This window comes from Artibeus jamaicensis, unplaced genomic scaffold, assembly GCF_021234435.1.
Source record: "Artibeus jamaicensis isolate MK-2021 breed Jamaican fruit bat unplaced genomic scaffold, CSHL_Jam_final contig_465, whole genome shotgun sequence".
Lineage (NCBI taxonomy): Eukaryota > Metazoa > Chordata > Mammalia > Chiroptera > Phyllostomidae > Artibeus > Artibeus jamaicensis.
The window spans coordinates 41,097,533-41,123,981 of NW_026521843.1; the positions used below are offsets into that span (position 1 = coordinate 41,097,533).

The following is a 26,449-nucleotide window of genomic DNA, read 5'->3' on the forward strand; positions in this document are numbered from 1 at the left end:
TTTGCAGAGCCCAGAGTTGCAAGGATGAGGAACACAAAATCCTCCAGTCATTGGGAGTGACAGTAAGAGGAATCACTCTTGCTTCCACTTTGACTTTAGGCACATATTTTCTTCCTACTGGATATAGCACCATAGAGGCCTCTGATTCAGTGCACATACTGCATCCTGGAGGAGTGCCCAATCCATAACAGTCTTGCCTCCAAGATTATATTTTATAATCAACAGCCAGGTTATAAGATCCTTAAGGGCAGGGAATCATCTATGTAAACCCAGAGTCTTTAATGCCACCTGGGATATGATACTGAAATTTGATAAGAATTACTCAACCAAATAAAGAATTAATTAATTAATTAATTAATTAATTAAAACAATGAAAGTTGGATGAATACAAGGCCTTGGGATGAATACTCCCTTGGGACTAGGGAGTAGTGTGGACTGGCTACAGAATTGGCAATATCATTCAAAATCATTTTTCAGCTACAATCTATAAGATATGACTCTAGAATCCTTAACGCAAAACCTTACCTTTTTCATGAGTTTTAGATGAACATGTACAACAGCAAACTTGATGTTGATATGCAGATGTCCCCAAATCACCTGCAACAAAACATGTTCGAATTGAATTCATTTTCCCACTAACCCAATTCTTCCTTCTCCTCTGCTAATGCCACCCAGATCAGAATCTCTCCCTCAGTCTTATTATTCAATTTGTTACTAAAATTTTGTTACATCTATATCTTTCATGGCTTTTGAATTTGGCTTTCATTCCCCTCTGCTTTCCTTCTGTCCAGCCACTTTTCCTTCCTATCCATCTTGCTTGTCACTGTCAAACAGATTTTTCTAAAATGCAGACTATATCATGCTTCTCTCTTTCTTCAGACTGTTTAATAGCTCCCCACTGTTGTAGGGTAAAACTCATGGTTAGCCTCACTTACAGTGTCTTCCACTATCTGGTCCTGTCTGTCACTTACTACTCTACAAAGCTAGAAGCTTGTGATGGTGAGGACTGTATTGTCCTTATCTTCATTATTCCAGTGCCTAAAACATTTTTGGAGACCCAATTAAATTTCCCTAGATGAATGAGGAGAGAAGACCCAAAATGGGCTTTAAGATTGAGCTGGGTGGATAAAATATACAATGTCTGTCCAGAAAAAGTCCAGGAATTGTTAATATAACAAGAATGGTTTGCACAACATTGATGTAACCTGGCAGCCAAGGACAGCAGATTGGAATGCACATGTGTGAACAAGGATGACCTCACTGTACTAGTCAGAGGGAGTGGTAGACATCATTAAGTGAGTATGTGTACTATGTGGCTGTTGTATTCAAAATGACTGAGGGAGTAGAGCAATGAATCTGCATCAAATTTTGTATTAAGCATGAACATTCCCCTCCAGAAACTATTCAGATGACTTCAGAAGGCTGCAGCTATGGGCAACTGGTGACTGGCAGCTTCATCACAAGAATGCACCTGTTCATGCATCACATCTCATGCAGAGATTTTTAGCAAAACACCAAATCACCCAGGTGACACAGCTCCTCTACAGCCCAGATTTGGTGCCCTGCAACTTCTGGCTTTTCCCAAACCTAAAGTCACATTTGAAAGGGAAGATATTTCTGAATTTCAATGAGATTCAGGAAAATACAACAGGGCAGCTGATGGCAATTGGGAGAACTGTGTGAGGTCTTAAGGTGCCTACTTTGAAGGGGACAAAGGCATCATTGTCCTATGTACAATGTTTCTTGTATCTTCTTCAATAAATGTCTCTATTTTTCATATTACATGGCTGGATACCTTCTCAATAGACTTCATAGATGAAACATCTAATCTGGAAACTTCAAACAATTATTGGGCTAGTAAGTTGAGTTTATTGATGAAAGAGACTCCTTATCCTTAATTTTTGTATTTCCAGACTTTCGATCAAGATGGTGGCATAGGTACATGCAGTATTCACATTCTCCCACAACCATATCAAAATTACAACTAAACTACAGAATAACCATCATTCTCAACCACCTGAAATCTAGCTGAACAGAAGTCCTACAACTAAAGATATGAAGAAGAAGCCACATCGATACTGGTAGGGGAGCAGAGAATCAGAACAGGCTTGTGGATAGAAATCGGGCAGAATATTCAGCTTCAGAGGACTCCTCCCCCACAGAAGTGAGGAATCTCTGTCCAAAATCAGGCTGCCCAGCCCAGGGTTCCAGTGCCAGGAAGAAAAGTTCCCTACTTCTGACTGTTTAAACCAGCAGGGGTTGTGGCTGAGTCAAATGGAGGGCATCTGGATTCCCAGGCACTCCTCTTAAAGGGCTCACACATGGACTTGGACTTGGACATACTCAGTCTGAGCTCTAGCACTGGGGCATCAGGGACATACAGGGAGGAACTGAATTGTCTGGCATCAAAGCGAGAGAGGGAGTAGCATTTTTCTCCCAGAAAGAAATGCTGGCAGAGTCCATTGTTCCTTTTCTGAGTCTTTATGCTGCCAATAGGCAGGATCCATATCTGAGTCTCCATAAACCTGGCTAATACTTAACACCCTGCTGTGGTGATTCCCTGAGTTCTCATCCCAACCAACTTGGGGGCCCACCCAAGCTGTTTCCAGTGGCTTTTCCATATGAATGACCTGTCTTAGCTCATGTTTTAGACTTTTCCAAAATCTCTCAAAGAAGCAGCATCTGGCCTCTGCATCCTCTGTAACTCTCACTAAGTAGCTCCAGACCTAGCACTACCAGCAGCTGGCCTTGGTTCACAACCTGGCCTCACCTGGGTACCTGAAAGCCAAGCACAAGTAGCAGCCATAAGTAGATTGCTTTGTAGCTCATGCCAAGTGGCCCTGGGCAAATCACAGGTAGAGGCTGGCCTTGGCCTGCACTTCCTGGAATTTCCAAAGCCAGCACACCAGGTGGATAGCTTCAGAACATATCAAACCATTACCTAACTTCTTCCACAAGGGACATACTCAAGGGTTTGACTCAGCAGGCACCGGAGTTCCTGTGAAGTAATCCTGCTTTGTGGGGTGGGCCACTGAATAGCTGATCCTCCATGGGGGTCGTAGTCAGTCCTTATAGCCAGTCCTTGCAGCCAATCATCCTGGGGGTAAATCCCTCTCACTGATATGCTGACAGCAACCAAGGCTCAGTGACTACAGGAGGGTATACAACCCACACGAGTGGGCAGGCACTTGGAGTGCCCAGCTTGAGTGATCAGGGAGGCTGTGCCACTAAGCCCTACAGAGCACCTACTACATAAGACCACTTTACAAAGCCCAGGAGACATGGCAGCTCTACCTAATACGTAGAAACAAACACAGAGCTGCTGCCAAAATGAGGAGAAAAAGAAGCTTGGCCCAAATGAAAGAACAGGAAAAAAACCTCCAGAAGAACCAAACAAAATGGAGACAAGCAATCTACTACATGCAGAGTTTACAACACTGGTTATAAGGATGCTCAGTGAACTTAGGGAAAAGTAGATAAACTTAGTGAGAACTTCAACAAAGAGATAAGAAACCTAAAAATGGAAATAGGAAACATAAAAAAGAACCAGTCAGAAATGAAGACTATACTAACTGAAACGAAGAACACATTACAGGGAATCAGTAGTGGAGTACATGAAACAGAGGATCAAATCAAAGATTTAGAAAATAAGGAAGCAGAGACTTCTGCAAAGATGTAGGCATAAGTGAAACATTGTGCCTTCTTGCACAACCAAGTTCAAAGACAACAAAGTTTTAGTAACAAAAAACGCATCCAAAACACAGAAAATTGAACTATATGGAAGTCGGACAACAATAACCCTTTAGCCAGACCAGTAAGAGGGGCAGAGCCAGCAACTGGCAGAGCAGGGTTGCACAGGAAAACTCCACCAGACCAACCCAGGTGCATGGGCAGTGGTTGGTGGATCCCAGGCATGGGGTTGCATTGGGCAGACCCAGTGAGGGCCCAAGGCAGCAGGCTGACCATGGTCACACATTTGAGCACAGATAAACCAGCAAAGGAGCCAGCATTGAGACAGACTGTGCAGGCCCTAGTGGCAGGAAGCAGCAGAGGGGACCACTATTGCCCCTCTTTGACCCCGCCCCCACATACAGCATCACAACCTAGCAAAATGGGCGGCACCACCCTGGTGAACACCTAAGGCTCCACTCCTCATACATAATGGGTGCAAACAGACCAAAACATGGCTCAAGAAGAACTCAAAGCCCCAGAGCCCATAACTCTAATAGACCAAGAACTAGCCAAACTTTCAGATACACAGTTCAAAACACTGGTAATCAGGATGCTCACAGAACTGGTGGCTTTTAGTCACAAATTACAGGAACAAATGAAGCCTACACTAACTGAAATGAAGCGAAATGCACAAGAAACCAATAGTAATAGAAAGGAAACTGGGACTCAAATCAAGGGAGTGGACCAGAAGGAAGAAAAAAAATGACCAAACAGAAAAATATGAAGAAACAAGAATTTAAAAAATGAGGAGAAGCTAAGGAACCTCCAGGACATCTTTAAACGTTCCAATATCCGAATTATAGGAGTACCAGAAGGGGAAGAGGAACAGCCATGAGTGGAAACCTTATTTGAATGAATAATAAAAGAGAATTTCCCCAAACTGGGAAAGGCAATAGACTTCCAGGAAATCCAGGAAGCTCAGAGAGTCCCAAAGAAGTTGGATCCTAGAAGGAACACACCAAGGCACATCATCATTATATTAGCCAAGATTAAAATGAAGGAGAGAATCCTACAAGCAGCAAGAGATAAGGGAACAGTCACCTACAAAGGAGTTCTCATCAGATTATCAGCAGATTTCTCAAAAGAGACCTTGCAGGCAAGAAGGGGCTGAAAAGAAGTATCCCAAGTCATGAAATCCAAAGACCTACATCCAAGATTGCTCTATCCAGCAAAGCTTTCATTTAGAAAGGAAAGGCAGATAAAGTGCTGCTCAGATAAGGTCAATTCAAGAAGTTTATCATCACCAAGCCCTTATTATATGAAATGTTAAAGGAACTTACCTAAGAAAAAGAAGATAAAAAAGATGAACAGTGAAATGACGGCAAACTCACAGTTATTAACAACCACACCTAAAACAGAAGCAAACTAAGAGGACAGCTAGATCAGGAGTGAACCATAGAAATGGAGATCACATGGAGGGTTAGAAACAGGGGAGTGGGAGAAGGAGAAGGGGGCAGAAGGCACAGAAAATAAGTAGCATAGACCGTAGATAGAAAATAGATAGGGGGGAGGGCAAGAATAGTATGGGAAATATAGAATCTAAAGAACTTGAGACACATGGTCATAAACTAAAGTGGGAATGGTGGGGGAGGGGGTGTGCAGGGGAATGAAGGGGGGAAAGAGAACAACTGTAATGGCATAATTAATAAAATATACTAAAAAAAAGAAAAGAGTCCATCTCTGGTTGGTGTGGCTCAGTGGACTGAGTACCAGCCTGTGTTTCACCAGTTCAATTCCCAGTCAGCACACAGGCCTGGCTTGTGGGCCAGGTACCCAGTGAGGGGTGCACAAGAGACAACCACACATTAATGTTTCTCTCCCTCCCTTCTCCTTCCTTTCCTCTCTCTCTAAAAATAAAGAAATAAAATCTTTAAAGAAATAAAGAAAAAATCCAAAAATATTAATATCCTCTGGAACAATTTCAAATGTACCAACATTCACATCACGGGAGTGCTAGAAGGAGAAGAGAGAGAGAGCAAGGAATTGAAAACCCATTAGAAAAAATAACAACAAAGAACTTTCCTAACCTGATGAGAGCTAGACATACAAGCCTAGGAAGCACAGAGAGTCCCAAATAATATGAACCCAAAAAGGCCCACACCAAGATACATCATAATTAAAATACCAAAAGGTAAACAGAAAGAAAAAACTTTAAAAGCAGCAAGGAGAAAGCAGTTAGTTACCTACAAGGGAGCTTCCATAAGGCAGTCAGCTGATTTCTCAACAGAAACTTTGCAGGCCAGAAAAGAATGGCATAAAATATTCAAAGTGTTGAAAAGCAAGAATCTACAACCAAGAATACTCTACGCAGCAAAGCTATCATTCAGAATTGCAGGATAGGTAAAGAGCTCCCCAGACATGAAAAAGCTCAAACCAGTACTACATGGAATGTTAAAAGGTCTTTAAGAAGAAAAAAAGATGAAAAAAGATAAAAAATAAAATGGCAATAAATACATATCAACAATTTAATCTAAAAAACAAAATAAACAAACAAGCAGAACAGAAACAGACTCAGAAATAGAGAACATTATGATGGATGCCAGAAGGAGGATGTAAGGTGGATGGGTGAAAAAGGTGAAGGGATTAAGAAGCACAAATTGGTTGTTACAGAATAGTATGGGGATGTAAAGTATAGCGTAGAAACATAGTAATATATTATAATAACTATGTATAGTATCAGAGGGGTACTAGATTAATTGGGATGATCATCTGGTAGGTTATATGATGTCTAATCACTGGGTTGTATGCTCGAAACTAATATAATATTGTATATCAACTATAATTTAAAAATTTTAAAAAATTACTTAAAGTTTAAATAAGTATTTGTTTGTTTGTATCTCCATGACCATCCACATGCTTGGAACATAGTAGGTATTCAATAAATATTGGATTAATTAATAAAATATGTTGCTGAATAGTATTATGGATTCAACCAAGGGAGCATTTATTTTGCAAAATGTAATGCTTACTAATTCAGAGCAACTTATTTGGGGAAGAGATGAAAACCATTAATTCTTTGTGAAGAGGCTACTCTGCTGGCCAGATACCTGAGCAAACAGACCAGGATTAAGACAATTTAATCAAGCACAGTTCTTATTGACTAGAATAGATCTGCTGTTGGAGAGTACACCTGTCTTCCTGAGGCCAGTGGCTCCAGCATTAGATTTATTAACTGTAACCTGATCTGACTACAGATGCTGCCCAAAACATATCCTAAGGTGTTGTTACTGGATGCTAACTTTGGATAAATACCTCCTGGAAGCTTTTAGACTTTGAAAATGAAGACTGTATATTATAATTAGTCACAAATATTATTGGAATTTCCATTTTCAGTGAACAGTTAAACTCATGTTTTCTTTAATTTTTTAAAAATTTTATTGATTATGCCATTACATTTGTTCTATTCCCCCTTCTGTTCCCCTCCACCCTGCACATCCCTCCCCCACCATTTTCCCCCCTTTAGTTCATGAACACGTGTCTCAAGTTCTTTAGATTCTACATTTCCTCTACTATTCTTACCCTCCCCCTAGCTTTTTCTGTCTACTGTCTATGCTACTTATTTTCTGTACCTTCTCCCCCCTTCTCCTTCTCCCACTCCCCTGCTGCTAACCCTCCATGTGATCTTCATTTCTATGGTTCACTCCTGATCTAGCTGTCCTCTTAATTTGCTTTTGTTTTAGGTGTGGTTGTTAATAACTGTGAGTTTGCTGTTTTTTCACTGTTCATGTTTTTGTAGTTGAAACATGTAATGTACATGCTAACATTTTAATACTTATCTTGACTTCAGAAGTCAAATATTTTACAAGATCCTAGGAACACGTTTTCAAAGTAATGTTATGAAAAGTGACCCTGACTGCAATACGATCACTGTCTTCACAGAACTTGTAAATATACTTAGTAAAAATCTTCTGCCAGCATGAGAGAATAACAAGGATGTCTCCAGTTGCCAGTTACTTTTATCTGCTGCTTCTCCTAATGCCTAATTTGGAAAAACTCCATTTTGCTGCAGGTTCAAGTCTCTGGGTTATCCTACCTCTGGACTTTTTCCCAACTGTTTGATTCTCTGGAGTTTTTGAGGAAACTCTGCTGTCCTTTCACTTAAAATACAAAAGGGTAAGATGGTTAAAATATAAGTGGTAAAGACTTTGTGAAGTTTTTGTGTTTTTTTTCCTTAGCAGGAGGAATATTAACCAACCTTATTAGCTAAATGAGGAGTTTAAAACTTAATAACAACCTTGGTTAATCTTCCATCATTAAGCTGGAATGTGGCTAAATGTTTTCTACTATCATGCCAACATGAAAGGGATTTTCTTGCTTCCAATTTAACTAGCTAGAAACTTCAACAAATACAGCTTTAATATTATAATGGGATGATTTTCTTTTGACCCTCTAGGGCAGAGAATGGAGGAATGAAAATGAACAGGCCAATTTATTCATCCCAGTCACCAGGAGGCTTGGAGCTGTAGGAAAAGATTTCCCCAGAGATGATAGAATGTCATTTACAGTGCTCTAAAAAATTAATAAGGCAATTTGATTTTTAATGCTTCTGCAAATCTTAGTGTAGCTGCTTTTTATAGCCCTGGGCTGTGTGTTTAAATGCACATCAAAATGTCAAAGGGGACCTCTACATATCACCCCTTCTTGCTGTTTCCAAAATGGCTTCTTAATTATTTGCAGACTTACATCATTTGAGAACAATGTGAAATGCCCCAAACTAGTTGTGAGTAAAGCTGGTCACCTGGCGCCTTCAAAGTTAGTTAAAAGCAAATGCATCCTGGTTGGAGTTTGGCACCTAGGAAAATTCAGGTGGGGTGGGGCTGCCTAGTGATTAAGAGCATCTGCCCTAACCAGTGGGGCTCAGCTGGTTGGGTGTCAGCCTGCAAAGTGTAAGGTCACCTTCAGTTCCTGGTCAGGGCACATGCCTGGGTAACAGGTTCAGTCCTCGGTGGAAGCACTGAATGAGAGGCAACCAACTAATGTTACTCACATTGATGTTTTTCTCCCTCTCTTTCTTCCTCCCTTCCCCTCTCTCTAAAAATAAATTAAAATAAAAAATTTTAAAGATTTTATTTATTTATCCTTAGAGGGGAAGGGAAGGAGAGAGGGAGAGAAACATCAATGTATGGTTGCCTTTCATGCGTCTCTGCTGGGAACTGGCCTGCAGGGAACTGGTCTGCAACCTGGGCATGTGCCCTGACTGGGAATCAAACCGCAATTGTCTGGTTCACAGGCCCGCACTCAATCCACTGAGCCACACCAGCCAGGGCTTATTAAAATAAAATTAAAAAAATTTTTCTTAAAGCACCAGCTGTGGAATCTGGTAAGCTGGGTTTGGGTTCTGCATCCACTGCTCATTAATTATGAGACTTGTGCAAATTACTTAAAGTCTCATCAGTGAAAAGGAAACAATAATAGCACCTATTGAGCATAACTCAATGCCTGGCACAATAGCAAGGGCTTGGTAAATCTCATTAGTAAAGAAGAAAATAAGCATCATCACCAGCAAAACGTTATACCTACAAGATTTTATACTAGGCCCTTAGGATACAACAAATGTAAGATATGGGTTCCATTTTCTCTGGCCTGATTAGAGAGAAGAAATATGTATATATACACATATGTTATTAAATATGCAAGCATAATAAACTGATATGGCACAGGAGTGGGTGAGGAGCCAGGGAAGGTTTGTCAAAGAAGAAAGACAAGAGTTTGGTCCTAGAGAAAGGGCAATAACAGATAAGCTGACTACCAGGCCAAGGACATTCTCAGGGCTGCCACAATTGCATAAGTGACTCTTCTGGTCAACCTCATTGAGCATCTCAGTTACATCAATGGCTAAAGATTAGTGGATCAGGGAGGTAAGGGTACTTAAAAGGATGTTGGCTGTATTATTATTATTACTATTATTATTGTTATTATTTTTTTAAAGATCGTATTTATTTATTTTTAGAGAGAGGAGAAAGGAGAGAGAAAGACGGAGAGAAAAATGATGTGTGAGAGAAACAGTGATTGGTTGCCTCTCTCACACCTCAACTGGGGACCTGGCCCACAACCCAGGCATGTGCCCTGACTGAGAGTCAAACTGGCAACCTTTTGGTCCATAAGCCAGCGGGCAATCCACTGAACCACACCAGCCAGGGCTGGTTTTGTTCTGTTTTGTTTTTTCAAATGAGTGTTTTGAAAACAAAGGTTTTTGTAGTTTAAAAATATTTCTTTTCCTTAAGGAAATAAATACTTTGTCAAAAGTAGAACAGAAATAATCCTCTGTCACAATAAACTAAAAAGTAACTTATACATCCATCTGTGCCTAGCTTTGTTTGGAAACAGCATAACAGATAAAATACTTGGCCCTGATGATATACAATCAAAATTGTCAATCCCAGTTTGTATATAGTTTAATAAATCATGCTTTTAAAAATATCTATTTTATTGATTATGCCATTACAATTGTCCCATTTCCCCCCCTTCATTCCCCTCCACCCTGCACAACACCCACCCTTTAGTACATGTCCATGTGTCACAAGTTCTTTAGCTTCTACATTTCTCACACTATTCTTGCCCTTCCCCCTGTCTATTTTCTACCTACCATCTATGCTGCCTATTCTCTGTACCGTTTCCCCATTTCTCCTCCTCCCACTCCCCTGCTGCTAACCCTCCATGTGATCTCCATTTCTATGGTTCTGCTCCTGATCTAGCTGTCCTCTTAGTTTGCTTTTGTTTTAGATGTGGTTGTTAATAACTGTGAGTTTGCTGTCCTTTCACTGTTTTTTACCTTACTTTTTACCTTCTTTTTCTTAGATAAGTCCCCTTAACATTTCATATAATAAGGGCTTGGTGATGATAAACTCCTTGAATTTGATCTTACCTGAGAAGCACTTTATCTGTCCTTCCATTCTAAATGAAAGCTTTGCCGGATAGAGCAATCTTGGATGTAGGTCTTTGGATTTCATGACTTGGAATACTTCTTTCCAGCCCCTTCTTGCCTGTAAGGTCTCTTTTGAGAAATCCGCTGACAGTCTGATGGGAACTCCTTTGTAGGTGACTGTCCCCTTATCTCTTGCTGCTTCTAGGATTCTCTCCTTCATTTTAATCTTGGCTAATGTCATTGTGATGTGCCTTGGTGTGTTGTTCCTTGGGTCCAACTTCTTTGGGACTCTCTGAGCTTCCTGGGTTTCTTGGAAGTCTATTTCCTTTGCCAGATTGGAGAAATTCTCCTTTATTATTTGTTCAAATAAGTTTTCCACTAGCGGCTGTTCCTCTTCCCCTTCTGGTACCCCTATAATTCAGATGTTGGAACATGTAAAGATGTCCTGGAGGTTCCTAAGCCTCTCCTCATTTTTTTGAATTCTTGTTTCTTCATTCTTTTCTGTTTGGTTGTTTCTTTTTTCCTTCTGGTCCACTCCATTGATTTGAGTCCCAGTTTCCTTTCCATCACTATTGGTTCCCTGTGCATTTTGCTTCATTTCACTTAGTGTAGCCTTCATTTTTTTCATCTAATTTGTGAACAAAATCAACCAGTTTTATGAGTATCCTGATCACCAGTGTTTTGAACTGTGCATCTGATCGGTTGGCTATCTCTTTGTTGTTTGAAAGTATTGGCTCTGGGGCTTTGATCTATTCTTCCATTTGTGCTTTTGCTTTTTTTTGGTCTGGTCGCACCTGTTATGTATGATGGGCGGAGCCTTAAGTGTTCACCAGGGCAGAGTAACCCAAGTAGCTGGGTTGTGATGCTGTATGTGGGGGTGGAGTCAGAGAGGAAATAATGGCACTTGCTCCTCTCTCTCAGATTTCAGTCTCCTCTGCCATTTCCTATAAGCAAGTTGGGTCCTTTGGTGCTGGTTCCTGGGTGGGTGGGCTTGTGTACATTCTAGGCCTCTGTGGGTCTCTCCAATGAACTCTCCTGTGAGGCTGAAAGTCTCTCCTGGCACCTCAACCCACACACTGTTTTCATTCGGTGCTTTTAGGCTTTATTTTTCATCCCTGGTGCCCTGGGTTGTACGCTCTGTCTGACAGCCCATTTTTTGCCTTGTTTATCTGTGCGTGAATGTGTGTCTGCAGTCAGCCAGCCGCCTTATGCGCCTCACTGGGTCTGCTCATTTTCCTTCCCGCGCCCGGGTCTGCCAACCACTGCTTTTTCCTGCCACAACCCCTCTCTGCTGGCTACTGACTCTACCCCTCTTACTGGTCTGGATGAATGGTTGGTTGTTGGACTTCCGTACTGTTCAATTTTCTGTTTGTTCTGGTTGTGTTTTTGTTTCTAAATCTTTGTTGTCCTTACATTTGGTTGTGCGAGTAGGCACAATATTTCCACCTATGCCTCCATCTTAGCCAGAAGTCAATAAATCATGCTTTAAAAAAAAGACATATGGTCCAGCTAGTCCTGGGAAAATATGGTAGTGAGTGACAAGAGTAGTGGCAATGAAGAGGGGGAGAAGTGTATAGATTCAAGACACTTATAGCCCTCGCTGGTGTGGCTCAGTGGATTGAGCACCAGCCTATGAGCCAAAAAGTTGCTGGTTTGATTCCCAGTCAGGGCACATACCTGTGTGTGGGCTAGGTCCCCAGTTGGAGGTATGTGAGAGGCAACTGATAGATATATCTCTTGCACATTGATGTTTCTCTCCCTGCCTTCCCCCTCTCTAAAAATAAATAAAATCTTTAAAAAAAAGATATTTACAGACAGCCTATTTTAGAGATGTAATATTATTATAAGGAAAGGAACAGCCACCAGTGGAAAACTTATTTGAACAAATAATAAAGGAGAATTTCCCCAATCTAGCAAAGGAATTAGACTTCCAGGAAATCCAGGAAGCTCAGAGAGTCCCAAAGAAGTTGGACCCAAAAAGGAACACACCAAGGCACATTATAATTACATTAGCCAAGATTAAAATGAAGGAGAGAATCCTCGAAGCAGCGAGAGCTAAGGGGACAGTCACCTACAAAGGAGTCCCCATCAGACTGTCAGCTGATTTCTCAAAAGAGACATTACAGGCAAGAAGGGGCTGGAAAGAGGTATTCCAAGTCATGAAATCCAAAGACCTACAACCAAGATTGCTCTATCCAGCAAAACTTTCATTTAGAATGGAAGGACAGATAAAGTGCTTCTCAGATAAGATCAAATTCAAGGAGTTTATCATCACCAAGCCCTTATTATATGAAATGTTAAAGGGACTTATCTAAGAAAAAGAAGTTTAAAAAACATGAACAGTGAAAGGACAACAAACTCACAGTTATTAACAACCACACCTAAAACAAAAGCAAACTAAAAGGACAGCTAGATCAGGAGTGGAACCATAGAAATGAAGATCTCAGGGAGGGTTAGCAACAGGGGAGTGGGAGGAGGAGAAGGGGGGAGAAGGTACAGATAATAAGTAGCATAGACAGTAGATAGAAAATAGATGGGGGGGGGCAAGAACAGCATGGGAAATATAGAATCTAAAGAACTTGAGACACATGGTCATAAACTAAAGGGGGGGTAATGGTGGGGATGGGGGGTAGGGTGGAGGGGAATGAAGGGGGGAATAGAACAACTGTAACAGCATAATCAATAAAAAATAAATTAAAAAAAAAGAAAATAAGCTAGTAGGTAATATTTTCCAAAAGACAGTTCTCTGGAGACTATAAAGGTATCTAATGTTCTACTGTAACCAGAAGTTTAATCAAAAGATATATATATATATATATATATATATATATATATATGAGATTTATTTATTTATTTTTAGATAGAGGGGAAGGGAGGGAGAAAGAGAGATAGAGAAACATCAATATGTGGTTGCCTCTCACTTGCCCTTTATTGGGGACCCAGCCAGCAACCCAGATATGTGCCCTAACTAGGAATTAAACCAGCGACCCCTTGGTTCACAGACTGGCACTCAATTTGCTGACCCACACCAGCCAGGGCTCAAAAGACATATTTTTAAAAAATTCTAAACATTGACTTGCTAGGGATAGAACTGTTAGAATGTCTTTCTTGGAATCCTACTCATTCATTTATTCTTTTATTCATTTAAAATTTAATCTATTATGTTTCCTACTTTGTGCCATGCAATATGTGTTAGGTATTGCATATATGTGAATGAACAAAAAAGATGTTTCCTTCTCCCATGAAACCAGAGAAAGACAGACAATAAACAGGTAAACAAATAAATCACTATATAATTACATATTCATCCACTTACTCACTGAAGAGCTAATATTAAACACATATTATCTGTTGGGGAATATTTGGGTTTCTGGGGATTCACTGATGAGCAAAAATAAGATTGGTTCCTATTTTCATTGAACTTACACTGAAGTTCAATGAAACTTACTCTAACTTACTCTAACAGTTACACTAAAACTGGTAAAGTTATAACTATGGAAGAGCTATGAAAAAATAGTCAGAAAGAATTTGACCCTTCAAAGAGGTCAAGGAAGGTTTCCCTGAAGAAGTAAAGAATGAATGGAGAACTGAAGGATGAGGAAGAGTTAGCAGGCAAAAGAGAGGGGAGAGCATTCCAGACAGTGGAAAAAGCTTGTAGCTTAGGCCACAGTATTCCTTAAAGGCTGAAAGACGGTGAGTATGGCTAGAAGAGAATGAGGAACCCACGTGGGAGATAGAAAGGGAGCAGCTGGAGGTGAAGGAGCAAGCCATGGTCACAGAAGCCTGGGGAAGAGAATGTTTCAAAAAGGTCACAGACAACAGAGTCACATGCTGCTGAGAGGTTGAGTAATATAAAAACTGAAAATGTCCCCTGGATTTCACAACATGTAGGTCATTGGTGGGCCTAGTGGAATTATGGGCCAGAAGCCAGATGGCAATGGTTTGAGAGTGAGTGTGAAGTGAGGAAATGTAGGGAACAAGAGTATAGATTAGGAATTGCATTTGGTCACATGTAATGGAACCTAATGACAGTAGTTTAACTAAATAAGGTTATTTTTCTCACATAAAAATAATGACAGAGAGTGACAGTTCAGGCTGGTGTAGTGGCTCCATGATGTGATCTATATCCTAGAATCCTTTTTGCTGTCATTTTCAGTATGTGGCTGTTTTTTTTCCCATCATGAATGCAAGATAGCTATTTACTCTCAAGTCAGTGTGTCAGATAGGAAGAAAGAAAGATCAAAGGGAAAGGTCTGGTACCTATCCCAGGAAAGCAAAAAATTTTCTGTAAATTCCCAATTGACTTCAGCTTACATGTCATTGGCCAGAAGTATATCATGGCCACTCTTGGCTGCAAGAGAGGCTGAGAAATGCAGCTCTTCAGCTTGACCCAAAGTTACTACTAACAGAATCAGGTTCTGTAGGAAGAAGGGGAAATGGCTATTGAGCAGGCCACCACAGCAGCTCTAAAATACATACACATCATACATTCAAAAAGTGTGTTCATAAAGGGAAGGAGAGAGATATTAAGATGATAGTTGGAAGGGAATGTGGGATTGAATTTTTTAAAATTGGGAATGACTTAAATATATTTATAAGTTGACAAGAATGGTCTAATCAAGAGAGAAAGGGGGGTTGAATATATAAGAAAAAAAGAGGATAATTAACAGTGTAATGTTCCTTAGAAAGAGGGAGAGAATGGAATTGAAATCAGGAGAAGAGGGATTAGCATTAAAGAGAGTAGGATAGATTCTCTATGGTTACAACTGAAAGACGGCCAGTAGGCTTATATGTTTTATATTTAAAAAATGAAGTTTCTATTTCCTCTATAATATAGAAGGTGAGGTTTGTTATCTGTCACCAATGAGAGGATTTAAAGGAGTGATCAGAACTTTGAAAAGTTTGAGATATTAAAGTTTGAAATAGCTGTTGTAGAGCAAAACTGACTCAAGTATAAAAGGGCGCAAATAAAGTGCTACCAGGGAATGTTGTTCTTACTGCCTTTCCTGAGAAATTTATTAGAGAATGAGCTTCAGACAATCAAAATGACTAGACAGATATTAATATTAGGCCTGGTGTTGAACATTAAATATACAGTTACTTATAGAACTACCCACACCCATGACCATACCAGCTGAATATCCTCCCATTCCCATCATTAACATAAATATCATTTATTTAACAAATATTTAGAAAATACCCTCTACACACTAGATACTTATATGTGTCATGTAGCATGCTAGAATGGGTTGAAATTGGGCAGGAAATACATCCTGGGAGAAGAAAGCCTGGAAAAATAATTGTTAGAAAAGATGGATTCTCTCTTAGCTAGGAAAATGCATTGAAATGTTGACACCTTGGCCCTGTAAAAGTGGTTAAACTCCACCCAGGCCATGGTATCCAAGGGGTGGTTTCACATGGGCAGATGGGGGTGGCAGTGTGGTAGGCAGACAGACACAAGGAGAGCAAGGACAATAGACCAGGAACAGAAGGTCACGAGGGCAGAAAGCCCCAGGTGCCTAGCAACAGGCAAAACTGAGAAAACAGGAACTTCACCCCAGAGTGACCTTTCCTCCTCTAGCATTCCACTGCTCTTTTGGTTGGGACCCTCCCCTGACCTCCCCCGACCTTTTCTCTCTGGCAAGTTGGGTTAGATCCTCTTAGGAGAGAAATGAGCAAAGGGGCTGGAGAATAGCCCTCAAGCATTAAGCCCCAGGACAATGAGGTCCTGACCAGATTCAAATATATCTAGGCTTCAGTTGTGTTTCAGTTCCAGGCCCAGAAAAGCAGCAAAACCAGATAAACAACACCATGGCTGACATCAGGACCAGCTGCAATGAACCCCTACTCTGGTGCCAACCAATCAGTGGAGACCACAACCCTGAGAGGACACACCTGGAAAACTGATGCATATTCTATTGAGATTCCCTGGGATCTACCCTAAAATCTCCACCCTTAAAAGTCAAAACAGAGGACCCAGTGTGCTCTCCCTTGCCCTCCTGGGAGCACACCTGTGTCTTTTCCTTCCCCTTCTTCTTTCCTCTAGGCTCTTATCATTTCTTTCCTTTCTTTTAAGCTGCAAGGGTCCCTTCTTTTGACTCTATAACTTGTTTCCTGAACCCATTTCTTCTAAAGCTCATTTTTTTCTGCCTCAAGGTGACTTTCTAAATATACTTTTTCTTATAGAGTTTTTGATTTGAATTCTTTCCTAGCCAGAACTCAAGTACTAAGGTTACTGAACCAAGGTCCATTCTGATCTGACTGGTCTAACACCTGGTGCTGTTCTTGCTGCCAGCAATAGTTGCATTTGACTTTGGAGCTCTGGGCCATTGTTGTGGCATAAGGAGGAGCCCTGGATTCAGATCAATTGGAAGTTAGGGCACCTGGAAGAGCAATTTAGCTGTGAAAATGGCACGTACAAAGTTAGAAGGTAGAACAGGTGTCAGCAGGCCCGCTTCCTACTTGGCTGATTCCTCAAAACATCAGCCTTAAGAGGCTGCAGGAACCTAGATGTTAGATTCCCAAAAGTAAAGAAGCCTAATAGGCTGATTCAAGGAAATTGCATCTGAATAATGATGCCCATCAAAACTAGGTTATCCTACATACATATCTATCTTAGAATGTCTCGTGCAATAGAAAACTATTTCTATTTCTATATTTGACTTACCATTATGAATGTATTTATATTCTACTTACCACTATAAAGAGAATATATCATATGCAGTAGGGCAGATGGTAATAATAATAACTATCATTTATGGAACATGTTACATGCCAGAGGCTGTTACAGATACTTAATGAATTGCATCTCACTTTATCCTTACAATAACCTTCTCAGTTAGCTATTACTGTTCCCATTTATAGAAGAGGAAAACGAGCCTAGTCTAGTAAGTTTAATTTGCCCCAAAACACATGGCTATAAATGGCCAAGCCAGGATTCTAGCAAAAGTATGACTCCAGACCTGCCATTCACTATAACTGTTTCATCACACTGTTGTAACACAGTATTGTACCCTAAGAAGTGTCACTGAAATAATAATTGGTCTGCTTTTTTGGTAAGCAAAACTAGGAGCACAGCCCATTTCTCAGAAAGACCATGCTGTCTTCTGTCAGACTCAGTGACATTGGCCACTGGTAATTTTCAAAATAAATAAGAATATTTGATATTTGTATTGTGATATACAATTCCAAAAACATTTTACTGAAGCTTGTAATACATATTATGAACACTGAAACCCTCACATATATAAACAAAAACCAATACAAATGTTTATTTATTTGTTGGTTTATTTATTATTATCTTCATTCAAGGACATGCTTATTGATTTTAGAAAGAGGGTACTTCTGGTCAAGATGGCAGCATAGGTAAACATGGTTAGCCTCCTCACACAAACATATCAAAATCACAACTAAATTAAAGAACAACCATCACTCAGAACCATCAGAAATTGAGTTGAATGGAAGTCTGACAACTATGGAATTAAAGAAACCACACTCATCCAGATTGGTAGGAGGGGCATAGATGTGGAATGGGCTGGTTCCACATTCACATGTAGTGGGTAAAAATCCAGTAGGGATATCTTGGGAGTGGGGAATCCAACCCCATGCCAGGCCTGTAGCCCAGGGTTCCAGTGCCAGGAAGATAAGTCCTTATAACTTCTGCCTGGAAAAATAAGTGGGGATTGAGTTGGTAGAAGAAACTCTAGAGTCCCAAGCAGTTCCTGTTAAAGACCCCACACATGGCCTTACACAGATTTATTCCCTTTGAGCTCCTCCACTGGGGTAGCAGCTTGAAAGGCACCAGTGTCATACAGGGAGGAACTGAAGTGTCTAACATCAAGGTGAGAGATGGGGGACAGCTTTTTCCCAGATGGAAGGGTGAGCAGAGTCCCCTGACTTTCCAAATCCTTCCCCCAACAGAGCCACAAAGCTGGTAGGCAGGTGCCATATCTGAGACTCCATCAACTTGACTAATGCCCTGGAGATCCCCTGAGACTCTGTCCCACCCAATTTATAGCTGTTAACAATGGCTTTTCCATACGAATGGCTGGTCTTGGCTCATGCTTCACAACTTCCTAAATCCTTTCAAACAAGCAATAACAGGCAACCTCAGTGAGCTCCCAGTCCACTCCCCATCTGTACCTCTTGCTAAATGTCCCAGGCCCAGCACTAGCAGCAGCCAGCCTAGATTTACAATTGGCTTCACCTGAGAATCTCCAAGCCCAGCACAAGTAATAGCCATCCCAAATTACTTTATAGTTCAGGCGGGGTGGCTCCAGGGCCTGCACCATCTGGGAAACCCTGAGGCCTACACACCCAGTAGAGAGCTACAGACCACGTGGGAGCACTACCAGCCTGCCCCTGTGCAACTGATCCTCCATGGAGGGTGGAGGTTGGTGGTCAGTGGTCACAGCCAAACCTCATACCCGACTGGCCTGGGTAAATCTCTACTATTGACCTGCCAACAGCAAGGAAGTTTCAATTATAAGAGGAGGGTGTACTCAGCCCACACAAAGGGCACAGCTTGTGTGATAAAGGAGGCTGTGCCCTCCAGTACCCAGCTTGTGTGATAAAGGAGGCTGTGCCACTGGACCCTACAGGACACCTACTACATTAGGCCATGCTACCAAGATAGGGAGTCATACCAACTCAAACTAATATGTAGAAACAAACACAGAGAGGCTGCCAAAATGAGGATACAAAGAAACATGGCCCAAATAAAAGAACAGATCAACATTCCAGAAAAAGAACTAAAGAAGATGGAAATAAGTGACTCATCAGGTGCAGAGTTCAAAACGCTGGTTATAAGGATCCTCAAGGAACTAAGTGAAGACCTCAACAGCATAAAAAAATCCAGTCAGAAACAAAGGATACACTAATTGAAATAAAGAGCAATTTACAAGGAAACGACAGTAGAGTAGATGAAGCCAAGAATCAAATCAATGATTTGGAACATCAGGAAGCAAAAAACAACCAATCAGAACAACAAGAAGAAAAAAGAATCCGAAAAAATGAGTATAGTGTAAGCAGCCTCTGGGGCAAATTCAAGAGGTCCAACAATTCACATCATAGGGGTAACTAGAAGGAAAAGAGGAAGAGCAAAAAATTGGAAATCTATTTGAAAAAATAATGAAAGAAAAATTCTCTAATTTGGTGAAGAAAATAGACATGCAAGCCCAGGAAACACAGAGAGTCCCGAACAAGATGGATGCAAAGATGCCAGTCCAAGAGACACACCATAATTAAAATGCCAAAGGTTAAAGATAAAGAGAGACTCTTAAAAGCAGCAAGAGAAAAGAGGTTAGTTACCTACATGGGTACCCATAAGACTGTCAGCTGATTTCTCAAAAGAAGCTCTGCAGGCTAGAAGGATTTGGCAAGAAATATTCAAAGTTACGAAAAGCTGGGACCTACAACCAAGATTGCTGTACCCAGCAAAACTATCATTTAGAACTGAAGGACAGATAAAGAGCTTCCCAGACAAAGAAACTAAAGGAGTTCTTCAATACCAAAACCATTATTGTATGAAATGGTAAAAGGACTTTTTTTTTTAAGAAAAATAAGATTAAAACTATAAAAAATAAAATGGCAATAAATACATATCCATCAACAATTGAATCTAAAAAACAAAATAATCAAAGAAGAAAAGAAATAGAATCATGGATACAGAGAGTGTTTTGATAGTTTCCAGATGGGAGGGGGTTGTAAAGAAATGGGTAAAGAGGTGAGGGCATTCAGAAGTACAAATAGGTAGTTACAGAATAGCCATGGGAATGTAAAGTACAGTATAGGAAATGGAGTAGAGCTTATATGTAAGACCCATGAACATAAACAATGGTGTGGGGGATGCCTGAGGGAGCGGGGTACTGGCAGAGGTGGGCAAAGGGGAGAAAACTGGGACAAGTGTAATAGCATAATCAATAAAATATTATTTAAAAAATGAAAGAGGGGAAAGGAGGGAGAAAGAGAGGGAGAGAAACATTGATATGAAAGAGAAATTATCTGTTGGTGTCCAGCTATATGCTCCCTGACTAGGACCAAACCCACAACCTAGGCATTTGCCCTGACTGGGAACCAAACCCACAACCTTTCAGTTTGTGGGACAATGCCTAACCAACTGTGTCACACCGGGGAGGACTCAATGCAAACTTTTAAATGAATATTAATTCCAATTGTGGTCAAGGCCAGTTAAACTCATTGCAGCATTGTTTACTTTCTTTATATACTGTCATTTAAAATTTTATTTTTAATTTTAGAGAAGTAAAAAAAGTGATTTAAGTTTTTCTACACTTTTCTTGTTTGCTTATCACTTAAAAAAATTAACATTAGCCAAGGCTGATGTGGCTCAGTGGATTGAGCACTGGCCTGTGAACCAAAGGGTCATTGGTTTGATTCTCAGTCAGGTCACACGCCTGGGTTGCAGGCCAAGTCCCAGTGGGGCCGCATGAGAGGCAACCACACATTGATTTTCTTTCCCTCTCTTTCTTTTTCCCTTCCCTGCTCTCTAAAAAGAAATAAATACAATCTTTAAAAAAATTTTTTAAATAAAAAATTAGCCCTGGTTGGTGTAGCTCAGTGGATTGAGCACTGGCCTATGAACCAAAGGGTCATTGGTTTCAGTACCAGTCAGGGCACATGCCTGGTTACAGACCAAGTCCCAGTGGGGGTCACATGAGAGGTAACCACACACTGATGTTTCTTACCTTCTCTTTCTCCCTCTCTTCCTCTCTCTCTCAAAACAAGTAAATAAAATCTTTAAAGAAATAAAAAAATTAATGTTATTTTTAGTGAGGTATATATGTTTATCACTTTTCAAAGATACATATAAGTAGAGACTAAAGGCTCAAAGTATCATTCAGCTTCAACAGTGATCATTTGTCCAGTAAGTTTGATGACATGATTTCTGATAGAGGTATCTCTTAAATCCTTTCTGATATAATTACTACTTCATTCAGATAATATCTTGGTGTTTCCACATCATTGGTATAATTACTGCCTTATATTAATTAATCATGGTTGATGTAGGGGGCATTTGATATACTATTGTTAGCACACTATAGCCCACAAAGTATTTTTGTTTTATCTGGGAACACTGTTTTCTTTTAGTTTTGCATTTTGGTTTAGCTTGGGCTTCAAAATGTATTTGTTTGGTGTCAGTTGGCCCCACTGGGTTGGTCCATGTTTACCCCACTGACCATCCAATCTTCATCCTTTTTCTGTTAACGCAGAAACTGGGAAAAAATTCTTCTGTGCATAGATAATTAGAATAGAATGTTTAGCTGTGTGAATAATGACATTGTGCATAATAATGTAATTCATAGCTATCTGCAGTGGTTCCATTCAGAGAGTTATCTGACTCATAATCCTACAGTTTCACTGCCTGTGTGGGCCAGTTGATTTTCCTGGTTCTGATCCTCACCCAGCCTTCTTCACAACCTGACAAAATGGATTAGGTAAGAGAGTATGAATATTTCAATGAAAATCTACTTTGCTATTGGATAAAGCAAATAAAAAACAATAACAACAAAAGTACACTCACCCACTCTTGAGAGCTGAGCCACAATACTGCATTTTTATAAAAATATAATAACCATAGTTTAAGGATTTTTTTAAAGGAATTTTAAGATTGAGATTCTTTGCCCCTTATTGCTAGAGACAATACCTCATTAAGACAGATTCTGCACCTTGACTGTGTGGCTCAGGTTGGGCATTGTTCACCTAAGCAAAAGGTCGCTGGTTTGATTCTTCATCAGATCACATGCCTGGGCTGCGGGTTGGGTCCCCTGTTGTAGCCTGTATGAAAAGCAACCAATTCATGTTTCTCTCCCTCTCTTTCTCCTTCCCTTCCCCCCTACCTAAAAATAAATTGAAAAAATCTTTAAAAAAACCCCTCAGATTTCTTAGAGAAGTAGCTGGAAGAAGTCCAGCCATTGTTAATACAACAAGAACAATTTGCGCAACATTAATATAATCTGGCTGCCAAGGAGAGTGATCTGGAATGTGCATGTGTGAACAATGACAACTTCGCTATACTAATCAGTGGGGGCAGCAGACACTGAGTGAGCATGTGCACTGTGTGGCTGTTACATTTAAAATGACTGAGCAAGTAGAGAAATGAATCTGCATCTGTTTTCTTTTAGTTTTAAGCTTGGACATTCCTCTGCAGAAACTATTTGGATGATTCAGAAGGCTTTTGGGGATAATGTAATGAGTGCAGCACAAATAAAAGTGTGGCACAAATGCTTCAAAGATGGCGGAGACTCTGTTGAAAATGATCCATGTTCTGGAAGGCCTGAAACAAGCAGAACACCTGAGAATGTTGAATTTGCACAAGCTGCAATCAACAAAGATCAGAGACTGATGGTATGAGAACTAGAAGCTGATCTGCAGATTTCAAAAACTACTGTTTCCAAGATTTTGATGCAGGATCTTAGCATGAAATGTGTCATGGCAAAATTCCTTCCATGGCTTCTGCTATAGTTGGGAGAACTGTGTGAATTCCCAAGTTACCTTATTTTGAAGGGGACAAATGTCATTGTCCTATGTACAATGTTTCTTGTCTCTTGTAGCTTCTTTAATAAATGTCTCTATTTTTCATAGTACATGGCTGGATACTTTCTGGACAGATCTCATCATATAAATTTTTTAAAAGATTTTATTTATTTATATTCAGAGAGAGGAGGTGGGAGAGAGACAGAGAGGGAGAGAAACATTAATGTGTAGTTGCCTCTTGCATGCTCCCCATGGGGGAACTGGTCCATATCCCAGGCATGCGCCCCGACTGGGAATCAAACCAGTGACCCCTTGGTTCCCAGACCGGCACTCAATCCAGTGAGCCACATCAGCCAGAGATCTTAGTTAAGTTAAATTCTGACCCTTTTCCAAGGCCTCAAATGACTTTTAAAATAGATATATCACATATCTTTTTGTCATTTTCTCTTTCAGTTATAGTTGGTGGATATCAAATCTCTAATAATCTGGAATTGGGTTAACATGATCCAATAGTACTATTTGCTCCCATCTTCTTTTTTTTGTGGTCACTTACTCTAATGTAATTATGATTTTATAGATTTACACCTTCAGAGTTGTACTTCAAGCTACTTGGTGAATTATTTGGTCCCTTAATAGGTGAATGAATAAAAAAAGAAGTGGTACATATAGAGAATGGAATATTAGTCAGCTACAAAAAGGAATGAAATCTTGTCTTGCACAACAACATGGTTGGTCCTGGAGAGTATTATGCTAGGTAAAATAAGTGAGACAGGGAAAGACAAATACCATATGATTTTACTTGTATGTGGAATCTAACAAACAAAATAAATGAACAAACAAACAGAAACAAACTTATAGATACAGAGGACATTTTCATGGCTGCCAAATAAGAGGGGGGTTGGGAGAATGAGTTAAAAAGGGGGGAAGGGAATAAGAAGTACAAGTTGGTAGTTACAAAATTGTCATGAAATGTAAAGTATACCATAATCGATAATATTATAATAACTATGTATGGTGTCAGATGGGTATTAGATTTATTGGGTGATCACTTTTTAAGTTATAAATATAAATATCACTATGTTGTACTCTACCTGGAACCAATATAATATTGCATATCAACTGTAATTGAAAAATAAAAAGATATATTAAAAAAATAAATAGAAAAAGATTCAGTAGGAAAATGCTGATGAAAAGAGGGATATAGCACTTTTAAACTCATTATTCTACTTGTATATTATTTACTATAGCACTGTATACTGTAAATATACAACTGTATTATGGACTAAGCCATCTGAAGACAGATAATAGCAAGGACTTCCTAAACCCATTGTATCATCCTTATCCATTCCTACCCCACTGCCTGTAGGATCCCATATAATTCCATATGTATACCAGTTCCAGTTTCCCCAGTGTTTTTCCACTCACTCTTAATGAACTCTAGACACACTCTCTCACGCCTTTACTTCAAAACTGAGCACTGAATAAAACCAACTACACTTGCAACTGGATCTCAATAAACTTGAAAGTCAAAATCCTTATCTTTCCCAAGGTTAGTATATCTCTGCCCCAGGTTGGCTGCTTGCAAGCCTGTCCATATCAGCTCCAAGTTGGACCCCATCACAGGCCCATGCTCAGGTTGAATTTTCATTTAATGAGAAGCTTCCCAGGTTGCTGGGTCTTCAACCCATTCTGTAGAGACTGCCAGGCCTCAACTTCTCGTCTCACCACATGGGCTCTGAGCTTTTCCTCCTCTCCATTTAAGGGCTGGCTCAATTGTGGTAATCCTCCTTTCTTCTTTTCTCTCAACCCCAAACAATTACATTTATGCCCCCAGGTTTATTCCTTCTAAATAGTATGCTGAATGTTATAGTTTTATTCTGTTCTAGGCATTTGGTTGTCAATCCTAGTTTAAAAAGATTTTTTTTACCATGATCTACAGTAAAAAAAAATACATTTTATATTGTGGCAAGGTACATATACTTTCCTTTGCCATGTGGCAACACAACCTGATGAATTTTTTATTTTATTTAAAAAATCCAGCCACTAAACTTATTTAACTAACCATTAATGGGTCAAGACCCTTGTTCTAAAGAGTCTCCAGTCTTTTGGCATCTTGTTTATCAGCACCTGGTCAGGCAACAGGGCGGTATATCTAACATAAACACTGCCTTATTTCCTGGATTTTTGAAGGAGAAATCCTTTACTGTAGAAGAACAACAGTCTGTAGAATATATAAAAGGTACTTTTAGTTGTTGAAAATGTTGGAGACTTATTTAAAGTCTTCTAGAAAATATCCACAATATGAAATTTTGTTAAAGAACACAGGATTAAAAGTCAGGCAACCTGAGTCTTTGACTCACATTGCCACTGAGTGTTAGGAGGTGAATCACTCAGCCCCTCTGAACCAAGGGGCCTTGATCTAGAGAATGATATGTAAATCTGATTATGTAAAACTCTATAAAGATCTAATAATTCATTCACTCACTCATTTGACAAATGCTTCATTAAGTATGTGCCAGGTGGGTCTCTCACTGCTCATTTGACAATTCAAATTGGGAGGGCCAATGTTATAAATTAATCACACATCATATGAGATCATATGCCTGGATTCTTTCTCATCAAATTTATGCTTCATCAGGCATCATAGGGGAATGAGCTGCTTCATATAAATCACATTACATAGAAAAAGAGTGCTCATTTATATAAGCCACTTAATAAAAATGTCTCTAATATGCATTAGAGATTATACTGTACCTAATTTCATTAATGGTTTAAGTTAACTAATAGTAAGGAGCTTAATTTTAAAATTTATAAATTCTTATACAACTTTAAAATGTCAAAAAATTAACTTTTACTCTAATTCCCTCCATTTCTCCCCCCTCACCACTTTTTAATTCTTCTAGTTCAGTTTAACTGTCATAATACCAAGTGAGTTGGCACAATCAGTGGTCAGAGTATTACTAAAAGCCATTCATACACCAATGTAGCAATCACTTAACTGTACACAAAAAGTGATTGTGAACTACATAAAATATCACACTAAACCCAAATTAAGTCCCCAAACCCTCAATACAGCATAATCCCGAAAATATCCGCAGCTACCCCTCAATGACCCATGATGTAAGGGTAAGTGTGATGAGGACAAGTTGGACTGAAGAGACAGCAGTCTTAAATGATTGCTACTTTTACAAAGACATATGAGTACTGCCATGTGAACACATCCTTAGGGATCACCATTCCCAAGACTCTGGAAGGGGCTTATATAAATGAAGGGCCCTGAAACTTAAGCTTCACTAGTTCATGGTAAATCTTCTATACAAATATCAATTACTGAGTGAAGGAGTGAATATGATGAGACAA

The 26,449-nt window shown here is 39.8% G+C and overlaps 1 long non-coding RNA gene across 1 annotated transcript in view; it reads right to left on the reverse strand.

The window, feature by feature from the left end:
* LOC119062634 (uncharacterized) overlaps window positions 1-26,449 on the reverse strand; it is a 128,733-nt gene that overhangs the window by 83,863 nt on the left and 18,421 nt on the right. The window contains exon 2 of the long non-coding RNA XR_008392006.1: window positions 526-597. This is a non-coding gene — a long non-coding RNA (uncharacterized LOC119062634). The remainder of the gene's footprint in view (window positions 1-525; window positions 598-26,449) is intronic.